Source organism: Otolemur garnettii, unplaced genomic scaffold (assembly GCF_000181295.1).
Source record: "Otolemur garnettii isolate 467f Iridium unplaced genomic scaffold, OtoGar3 scaffold00001, whole genome shotgun sequence".
Taxonomy (NCBI): domain Eukaryota; kingdom Metazoa; phylum Chordata; class Mammalia; order Primates; family Galagidae; genus Otolemur; species Otolemur garnettii.
The window spans coordinates 36,713,251-36,725,252 of NW_003852396.1; positions in this window are offsets into that span (position 1 = coordinate 36,713,251).

Sequence of the window (12,002 nt, forward strand, 5' to 3'; positions counted from 1 at the left end):
CAGAAACAGTACACTGTACCCCATGATAGTATTAATGTACACTGCTATGATTTAATAAAAACATTAAAAAAATAATAAAAAATAATAAAGACAGAAGTTTCATGTTTGGCACCACCAACCAGAAGAAGGAGGCACATTTTTATTTTTCATTTTCTTTTTTTTTTTTGCAGTTTTATTATATATTTTTAAAGATGTATAGTATGATGTTTTGAGATATGTGCATGTAGTGATATAACTACAGTCAAGCAAATTAACATATCCATCATCTTACTTAGTTACCTTGTTGAGAGAGAGAGAGAGAAGCAGCTGCAATGTAGTCTCTTGGTACTTTTTCAGTGTACAATACAGTATTTCTATGTATTGTCCATTTGCTGTATGTTGTATTTCTAGCTATTCATCCACCTTAACTGACCTCTATCTTCCATTCCCCTTATATCTTGCACTCTTTTTCTACCTATTCACCATTTTTTCCACACATAACATGAAATCATGCAGTACATCTCTTTTTCTGTGTACCCTATTTCCCTTAGCATATCCTCTTCCAGATTCATCCTTGTTGTCATTCATAGGAATATCTTTTTAAAGGCCAAATTATATTCTGTTGCCATAAATGGAAATATCTTTTTAAAGGCCAAACTATATTCTATACATACTAAAACTTATTTATCCATTTATCCATAGAGAGACACTTACTTTGTTTCTGTATCTTGGCTACTTTGAACAATGTTAAAGTGAACATGGGAGTGCAGATATTTCTTTGACATATCATTAATAACTTCATTTTTTAGTGTATATATCTAGAAGAGAGATTATCAGATCATATGGTAGTTCTAATTTTAAATCTTTAGAGGAACGTCCATACTATTTTTATAATGACTACACCAATTTTTATTCTCACCATAAGAGGTTTTCTATTTTCTCCACATCTTTGCCAACACTTGTCACTTCTTGTTTTTTTTTTTTTATGACAGCCATCCTTTCAAAAGGTATGAGAAGATATTGTGGTTTTGATTTGCATTCTGCTGATAATTAGTGATATTGAGCACTTTTTCAGATACATGTTGTTAATCATTTGTATGCTTTCTTTTGAGAATTTTCTATTCAGCTGCTTTGCCCATTTTTAAAATCCCAGTTCTTTATTTATGTGTTTGTTTGCTTTTAAGTTGTATGAGTTCTTTACATATTTGGGATATTAACCCCTTATAAGATATATGTTTTCCAAATATTTTCTCCCAATCCACAGGCTTTCTTCATTTTGTTGGTTGCACCCTTTGCTATACAGAAGATTTTTAGCTTGAAGTAGTCCCTCATGTTTATTTTTGTTTTTGTTACCTGTGCTTTTGATGTCAAATCTCAAATTCATTGCCAAAGCCAACTTTAAACATTTCCAAAAGTTCCTTATGTAGGTTTAGGTCTTACATTCAGGTATTTAATCTATTTTGAGTTGATTTGTGTATGGTATAAGAGAAAGGCCTAATTTCATTCTCTTGCATATGGATATGCAGTTTTTCCAAAACTTAGTTTCATATTTGATGGAGAAATTAAGTATTTTTCTGACAAGCAAACATTGAAGAGATATGTCATAACTATACTTGCCCTGGAGGAACTACTCAGGTCTATATTATACATGGATCAGTACAACAGACACCCACAGCATAAAAATACCCAGAAGCTAAAGGTCAAACCCTAGATACCACAATGGCCATACTGGTAAAACAAAACAATAAATTTCTACATCTCTGTGATGAACAGAAATCCACCACACTTATTAATTCTTTTAATAAATATAAATGGCTTCACTTGACACTGAAAAGTTATATGGTTGAATAGATAAAAAATATATATGTAAGACAAGTATCTGCTGTCTCCATGAACACATCTAATCCATAAAGACTCATTCAGACTCAAGATGATAGTGTAGTAAACAATATTCCATGCAAATGGAAACCAAAAGAAAACTGGTATTGCCATTTTCATAGCAGATAACATAGACTTCAAGTCAACAAAAGTAAGGAAAGGGAAAGATAGTCATTAAATAATGGCAAAGGGAATAGTTCAATAAGAAGTCATAATAATCCTAAATACTTATGCACCCAATAGAGCTGCACCCATGTTTGTAAAACAAACTCTACTTGATCTGAACAAAATAATAAATAGCAGCATTGTAATAGCTGTGGTCTTCAACACCCCGCTGTCAGAATGGAACAGATCATACAAGCAGAAAACAAACAATAACAAAAACAATGGACTTAAACATTGTATAGAACAAATGGGTTTAACAGATATTTACAGGAAATTCTTCTTAAAAACTACTCAGTATACATTCTTCTCATTAGCTCATGGAACATTCTCTAAAATTGATCACATCCTAGGCTACAAGACATATCTCAACAAATAAAAAAAAAAAAGAAATTATGCCATGTGTCTCCTCAGACCACAATAGAATAAAATTAGAAATTAGATAGAGCAAAACTGTGAGAGGTAGAAAGGCTGAATTCCTCACAAACCTTCCAACTCAGTGTAAAGTGCCCAGTCAAGGGAATGTCTACATAACTATCCCTGCATGGGGAAATCAGCAGTGTAAGCAACTGAAACCATCAATTAGTAGTTTTGGCTAGAGAAGCTGAGATGTCTGCCTGAGGAGATGAGACTTAACTTTCCCCCCTTTCTCTCTCTTTTGCTTGCACCATTATCTGGCATCTTCAGATGTTCCACCCCAGTTTGCCCTTTATCCAGCCTTCCTGGGGGCTGTAATCTCCTCTTTCTAATTTGTAACCTTGACTGCTAAGTACTGACTTCTGTGCATCCTTGTACTTATACTCAGTTATGTATCCAATAAAAATATTCCAGGAAGCAGGACAGGTACTTCATTGTTTTTGTGATGCCACCAGGCACATGAAACAGTGTATACCCTTATAGGCTTCCAGTTTTATGCACTATGTTTTGTGTAGGATTCATGATTTCTTCAGTGCTATCTCCTTTGCTGGCCACTGTCCCAGGCTGGGATCCACCAGATGCCCAACACAAAACTAAATAAAATTGAGAACAAAAGAATTGTACACAAGATTAATGAAGCAAAAAGTTGTTTCTTTGAGAAGAAAAAGTTGACAAGCCCCTTACTATATTAACAAGAAGCAGAATATAAAAAATTCTAAAAAGCTCGACTAAAATTGGAAAAGGAGAGATCACAACTGATATAAGAGAAATACAAAACATCATCTCTAAATATTATTAATATAAAAAATCTCTGCTCATAAACTTGAAAATATGGATAATATGAACAAATTCTTGGAAACACCTAAGCTCTTTAGGCTCAATAAGGAAGAAATAGAACTCGCAAACAGATCAATATCCCAACACTGAATTTGAAGCTGCAATGAAAGGATATTCCAACAAGTAAAAGTCCCAGATCACACAGTTACACACCTGAATTTTACCAAACATACAAAGAAGAACTTGTATCTATACTGTAGAAATTATTCCATAACATTGAGAAGAAAGGAATCTTCCTCAACTTGTTCTGTGAAGTCAATAACACCTTGATATCAAAACAAGGAAAGAACACACCAAAGAAGAAAATATAGATCAATATCTTTTACAAATATAGATGCGAAAATTTTTAATAAAAGCTTAGCTAACTGAACTCAGCTGCACATCAAAAAAAATTCAATATTTCAAATTGCATATGAAAACACCACACTGTACCCCATGATTGCATTAATGTACACAGCTATCATTAAATAAAAAAAAAAAAACTTTGATTCAAAAAAAAATTCTGAATTTTGATAAGTTAAAAAATAAATTCATCACAACCAACTGGACTTCATCCCAGAGACTCAAGGATAGCTCAAGATATGCAAATCTATAAATGTAATTAACTACATAACTAGATATAAAAACAAAGACAATATGATTTTTTCAAAGATGCAGAAAAAGCATCAGCCTGTCTTTTGGGGCTTTGAATTCAGGAATTCATTTGCTCTCTCTAGCTATAAAAGTCCTATTTGTCATCCTCTTCCAGTAGAAAGATGTTTCATTTACATTGAAAATCTGTTGTTTAGTATTGCTGACTTCATCAATTACCTTAGCTAGATCTTCTGGATAACTTGCTATACCTTTTATATTAGCACTTCCTATTTCACCTTGTACTTTCAATCATTTTAAATATTTTAGAAATTAAAAAAAAAATTAAGAGCTGATGTCTAACTGTGTTACCCAGACTGGTGTTGATTTCCTGTACTCAAACAATCCTTTCACTCAGCCTTCTCAGTGGCTGTGACTGCAGGGATGGGCTACCACGCCCAGCTCCCGCCTTGAACTTTTATGTTATGAGAATGGCTTCTTTCATTAAACCTAATGAACGAACCTCTGCTAGCTTCAAATTTTTCTTCTGTATCTTCCTCACTTCTCTCAGCCCTGGCAGAATTGAAGAGAGTTAGCGTCTTGCTCTGGATTAGTTCTTTAAGGGAATGTTGTTGCTGGTTTAATATATACACACCACTAAAATTTTCTCCATACCAGTAATTAGGCTGTTTTGCTTTCTTTTTTGGTTTTGTTTTATTTTGTTTTGTTTGTTTTGTGTTGCTTTCTTATTTATGTGTTTACTATAGTAGCACTTTTCTTTCCCATCAACAACTTTTCCTTTGCATTCACAACTTGGCTGTTTGGTGCATGAAGCCTACATTTTGGCCTATCTCAACTTTCAACATGCCTTCCCCATTAAGCTTAATTATTTATAGCTTTTGATTCATTTCATTTGAACACTCAGAGTTTATTATAGGCTTATTGATTGTCCTAATTTCAGTATCATTTTGCCCCAGGGAATGCAGGGCCTGAAGAGAAGAAAAAATACAGTGGAACAGCTGGTCAGTGGAGCAGTGGATATAGTTCATGGTGCTCAAAATAGCTAGAATAGTAACATCAAAGATCAATGAACCTAGATCATCATAACAGACATAATAATAATAAAGACAATAACAAAGTTTGAAATATTATAATAATTGGCAAAATATGACACTGAAACACGAAATAAACACATTCTACTAGACAAAAACAGCACTTGATATACCTCCCTGATGTAGGGTTGCCACAAACTTTCGATTTGTAAAAAATGAAATGTCTGCAAAGTGCAATAGTGTCAAGGTCAAAAAAATGAGTTATGTCTATATTCTGATATTGCAATCTTCTCTGCTTCTTGATAATTTAAGTACTTTCAAATAGGACTAATGAACTAAGGGGGTTATTATATGGCAGGAAAATATTTAATGGCATTAAGTTGAAGCACAGATCAAGTCAGACAATCCTAGAAGGTGCATGGGTAAATGTATGATGCAATAAGTAAAAAAAAAAAAAGAATTGGCCTTGAATAAAATTTGACAGACATTGATGGACAATGATGGTTGTGTATAGCAAAATAAACCATTATAAGATGCCTCTGCTTAATAGAACTTGTCAAAAAATATAGGAATAATGGATTCCTTTGTCAACTCTCAAGGTATATAAAGAAAGGTGAGGTATTTGCGATATTATTTCAGTCAAATGTCTAATGTACTTGGCTTCTTGCCTGTTGTCTTAAAAGGTAGGTGACTAGATGCCTCAGAAAAGTGTCTTGAATTATTCTGTTTAAAAGTGGGAATAAAGGAATTCTAAGATACTTAAATAGGAAAGAATTTCATGTATACAGAATCTCAGAAAGGATCATGTTGGGTTTTTCTGCAGGTAAATGGTCACTAAGTCAAAGTAACAATTTCCTTCCTCACTATTACTTCCTTCAACTCCACTGCTCCTTTTCAATTTGGTTTAAAGATTATTTTAACTGGAAATTACTCTGACATCATAATACTAACCCTAATTAAATATATAAACTAATCATTCAGACTGTTGGGCATACTTCAGGGAAACTAAGAACCCTTTCCCTCACTTTCATGAAACAAAAAGGACATCATGCCATCTAGAGGCTCCTTTGGGGGAAGACCCATCCAGTTTAATGAGTCACCTGGCTCCACAAGTCATTTCTATCCAACAAACTCTAGGACCTTTCTCTCAAAGGGGCAAACAATAAGAGCCCTAGATTTCCCATGTTCTATTAGAGCCTTTCTTTCTCTCCCTACCCCACAAAAATATCCACATCATGCTGACAGCATTATTATGCAAATACATTCCTTGTCCAAGGGGAGCACTCGGTGGTTTACAATATAAAGTATTTCATCTCCAACTACCTATAAAAGTAAGTGGAAAATAGTACTTCAAAAATTTCTTTGGACATCAACAATTCTAGCTTTGAAAGGTAAGTGTAAGATTCATTGATTTTGTTAAAATAATTTACATTTTTATTTGTTCAGTAAGAAATTAAAAATGAACTCTCACCAACTTTAGCTCTTAACCCTAGTGGTTATTCTGGCCTCAGCCAGAGATGCACCATGTGATGGTCATTCTTGGCACACCCACATGAAGCTTCCCAGAGTCTCTAGGGAACTGGGATGGTCTGCAGCAGCTGAAACCAGAGCTAGGCTTTTATAACTGAGCATATTAAAAGAAGTGTAACTGAGCATATGAAAAAGAAATCTGAAGAGACTGCCTGATACTCAGGTTGAATGGAATGAGGCTTACAGTTCTATGCTCTTTATTCATTATCAAAAATGACCCATATATTGAGAGACATAATATTTGAGTATTTCTGATGCAGGTGGACAAGCATGAATGGATGTCAAAATGGAGAGCTCTAAGAGGACCTTAGGAGTCTAGGAAAAAGGAAGGGAAAGGGAAGAATTAATTGGCATCACATATATTAAATGGTCTAGTCCAGAACTAAGACAGTATCAGATAATGTACGTCCTGCCTTATTTTGAATTTGTTGTGAATGTTTCCTGACATGTGTTGAAAGCCAAATTAGAATTTAAAATTTAATAAAAATGTACCATTAATTTACTTTTATTAAATAAATAGTAGTTTCTTAGCCCTGATGTATGACCAAACATCACTGAACTTTAAAAATACCATTTCTTTTAGTCTAATAACAAAGATATACTGTAGAAACAATTTCCTTCCACAAATTCAAAAACTGAGAGTTTGAGTGATTATGTACAAGTTGATACAGCTGGCCAGTGGAAGGCCCAGGATCTACTTGTCTAAATCTGGTGAATTTTCTGTCAGCAGTTGCAAGTAAGAAGGCATTCACAATGAAAACAGAGCCATCCCCACTGAATTCTCTTTAGTGAGAAAGCAAAGAGCATAAGCTCTACTTCAGTGTCTGGCCTCATTCCTCCCAGCAAAGTATGTTCAGAAGCTGACAAAGAAACTTGTGAAGGATCTAAAAGGTATATCATGGGTGGAATGTCCAAAGAAACTGTGGATGGTGAATTTTAGAAAAGAGAAAGTGGTGAAGGCACCATAGCTGTATTTAAATATTGCAATGTTTGTACATACAAAGAACATGGTTATGACATTAAACTTAAGGGGTTACAATGGATATGATTAAAAACAAACTTTAATAATAGATCAAAGGTAGTAAGCTGGCTGATGCTAGAGTAATTTAAGCATCCTTAATGAAGATCAATCAAAAATGTCTTCAAAGAGATGGAACATATCCTTTAGGCAATGGAAACATCTCACATGGCAGCACATTAAACTGAAGAACATATTCTTTAATGAGCTAAAAGTTCTCAACTATTGGTTCATTATACTTCACAATTCAGTCAAAGAACTCAGGCCCGCCATCAGATGAACTTAATACTTATTCTAAAATTGAAAACTTTATTTTTTAAGAAATTGGGACATTTGAAAGTATTAGTACTGATATTTATTATTTAGGTAAATGTTTAAAACTTCAAGAACTATAATAATATTCTTAGTAGAAATTGTGTTTCTTTGTATATAATAACCAATGACATTGGGTAGAAAATCTCAGTGACATGCTAACATAACTCTTGAAGATTAAAAAAGTTGCAAGTAAGAATATGTAATAGGGGCTCTTTGCCCATAACTCCGTGAACAGGACGCCAGCCACATACACTGAGGCTGGTGGGTTCAAGCCTGGCCCAGACCTGCTAAGGCCCAGGCCATTTTGGTTGACAACTGCAACCTGTTGTGGCAGGCACCTGTAGTCACAGCTATCTAGGAGGCTGAGGCAAAAGAGTTGCTTAAGCCCAAGAATTTGCGGTTGCTGTGAGCTATAACTTCATTGCATTCTACAGAGGGTGACATAGTGAGACTCTGTCTCAAAAAGAAAAAAAGAATATGTAACGGGGAGATACATTTAGAAAAGTAATTGAAGGTAGAAAATAAATCTCCATGCATATCAGGCTCAAGCAGTGGTTCTCAACCTTCCTAATGCCACGGCCCTTTTATACAGTTCCTGTGGGTCACTACCCACAGGTTGAGAACTGCTGGGCTAAAAAGTTTAATATATATTCAACCCAGTAATCCTGAAAATAAGAAATATTGTATTGATAATATTAATAAACATATAAATTATAAAATGCAATAAGAAATATGGTTACAAATATGTAAATAATACTTACATGTACCCCCAAATTAAAATAAGTTAGATTATTTGAGTTCCTATTATAGTTAAGCATTTCTGGGCGATTCTCTTTTAAGTTGTAAAATAATATGCAAAACATTAAAAGAAAATATAGGAAAGGAATTTTTAAATTTGTAAAATTTACCTAAAGTGCATGACTGAAATACTTGCATCCCTGAAATTTCATTGACTATATCCATTAAATGTTATACTTCTTGACAGAAATTATTTTCACACTTCTATTTTCTTATTCTGATAAATACAACTTTTGCTAATTTTCACTGAATCTTTAATATGCTCTGAAATTATTGTGTGGAACTGCAGTGATTTCTCTGTGTCTTCTCTTATACTTTATCATTAATTCTGCCTTGTTGAGATGGTCTTGAGTTTGTCATGAGATAAGGGTAAACCATGAACAATGTACTAAGCTCCTTAATGAAAATGTAGGCCAGAATGCAACAGAACAATGATCATAGGGGGTACTTTGATTTAGCATTTTTATTATTGCAAATCATGGGGTTTTGCTTACCTTGAAGCACAGAACATAATTCTTGTTAATCATTGCCTAAAGAAAAATCCTCACTAATGGGATTATTTTTAAATTTATCGTATATTGATATGTTTTCCTCTTTATCTTGCTCTAATTTGTGGAATTACTAGTTCTTTTCTCCTTATTTGATTTATTTTATTTTAAAATTAACGTAATAGTAAAAGCATATTTTTGGTAAACAGCTGTCTGAAGATTAATGCAGGTATAGAAGTATATAACTACCAACACAGAATATGGAACAGTCACATCACTCCAAAAAACTTTGTATCACCCCTTTGTGGTCTCACTCTGTTCATCTTGCACCTATTCTCCATCTGTTTGTTTTTGTATTTTGGAGAATGTCATGTTAATGAAATAACTCAGTAAGTAGCCTTTGGAATCTGGCTTCTTTTACTCACGATAATGACTTGGAAATTCATTCAAACTAGTTAAGACTTTGTCAGATTTGTGATATGCAAATATCTTTTCCCATTCTGAAGTTTGTCTATTTTTTTAAATTGTTGTGCCCTTAGCTGTGCAGAGGGCACAGCTTTTTAGCTTAATTAAGTCCCATTTTGTTGTTGTTACAATTGCTGCTGAAGTCATCTTCAAAAAATCTTTCCCCAGTCTAACATCCTCAAGTGTTTTTTCCCACAATTTGTACTAATATTTTTTCTTTCATGTCTTAGATTTAAAACTTTTATCCATCTTGAATCAATTTTTCTAAGTAGGGAAATGTGCAGGTTCAGCTTTAGTCTTTTACATGTGGTTATCTAGTTCTCCCAGCATCATTTATTCAATAGAGATTATTTTTCCCAGTATATGCTTTTGTTTGGTTTATCAAAGATCAGATGCTATAAAAGACTGGTTTCATCAACTGGTTTTCTATTCAGTTCCATATGTCTATGTGTCCATTTTTGTGCCAATACCATGTTGTTTTGATCACTGTGGACTTGCAATATAACCTGAAGTCTGTTAGAGTGATGCCCTTGGTGTTGTTTTTATTACTAAAAATTGCCTTGGCTATATGGGTTTTTTCCTAGTTCCATACAAAGTGAAGTACTATTTTTTCAATGTACTAGTACTAGTACTAGTTCTTCAATGTATGATGCTGATATTTTAATGAAGATTGCATTGAATCTGTAAATTGCTTTTGGTAGAATAGACATTTTGACAATGTTGGTTCTTCCCAGCCAACAGCATGGTATGTTCTTCCATTTGTTAATGTCTGCTAATATATCTTTTCTTAGAGTTTCATAATTCTCTTTGTAGAGGTCCTTCATCCCCATTGTTAGGTATATTCCTAAGTATTTCATTTTCTTTGAAGCAACTGTGAAGGGAATTGTTTCCTTAAGTAGCTTCTCAACTTGGCTGTTGTTGGCATGTACAAAGACTACTGATTCATGGACATTGATTTTATACCCTGAGACATTACTGTATTTCTTGATAACTTCCAGGAGACTGGTGGTTGAGTCTCTGGGGTCCTCTATGTATAAGATCATATCATCAGCAAACAGAAACAATTTGACTTTCTCTGCCCCTATTTGGATGCTCTTTATATCCTTCTCTTGCGTTATTGCATTGGCTAGAACATTCAGGATGATGTTGAATAGTAGTGGCGATACTGGACATCCTTGTCTGGTTCCAGTTCTAAGTGGAAAATCTTTCAGTTTTACTCCACTCAGTGTGATAATAGCTGGAGAGTTTGTTATAGATGGCTTCAATCAGTTTAAGAAATGCCCCACTTATGCCCATATTTTTTAACTGCTCTTATTAGAAAAGGATGCCAAATTTTGTCAAATGCTTTTCCTTCATCTATTGAGAGGATTATATGGTCCTTGTTTTTGCTCCTATTGATATGTCGAATTATATTTATGGATTTGCATATGTTAAACCAACCTTGCATCCCTGGGATAAAGCCTATTTGATTGTGATATATAATTTTTTTAATGTGTAGCTGTAATCTATCAGCTAAGATTTTATTGAGTATTGTTGCATCAATACTAATTAGTAATATTGTTCTGTAGTTCTACTTTTTAGTTTGATTCTCTCCTGGTTTTGGTGTCAGGATGATGTTTGCTTCATAGAATGAGTTGGAGAAGATTCCTTCCCCCTCAGTGTTTTGGAAAAGGTTCTGCATTATAGGTACAAGCTCTTCTTTGAAGATTTCATAGAATTCAAAACTAAAAATAGAATTTACCATATAATTCAGCAATTTCACTTCTGTATTTGTATTCAAGGAATTGGAATCAGTATATCAAATAAATGTCAGAACTCCTATGTTCTCTGTGGCATTATACACAATGGCCAACGTATGGAAACAATCAGAATACCTATTCATTATAGGTTAATGAATTTTTAAAATGTAGTATAGATATACAACAAAATATCTTTCAGCCTTTTAAAAGCAGGAAATTTTGTCAGTGGTGACAACATGGATGGACTTAGAGAACATCATGTTAAATGAATTCAGGCAATGATATTGCTTATATGTGAAATCTAAATATAAATTAAACTCATAGAATTAGGGAGTAGAATGCGGTTATCAGAGTTGGAGGGAAGAGGTGTAAAGGGAAAGGGAAGATGTTGGTCGAAGTGTACAAAGTTCAACTTAGACATGAAGAATACGTTCTGGTAATCTGCTACACAGGTGATGACTTATAGTGATCAAGAATGTATATTACAAACACCTAAAGGCAAGAGTTTTAAACGTCCTCACTATAAAGAAATGATACATTTTTGAGATAATGGGTATATTAATTGCCTGATTTTTAATATATCTTGTATCAAAACATCAAATTGTGCTACAGATAAATAAATAAAATTATCATTGTCAATTAAAAATAAAATAATTCTTAAAAAGAAATTTATATACAGGAGGGTGGTGCTTGTGCCTCAAAGGAGTAAGGCGCTGGCCCCACATGCCAGACATGGCAGGTTCAAACCCAGCCC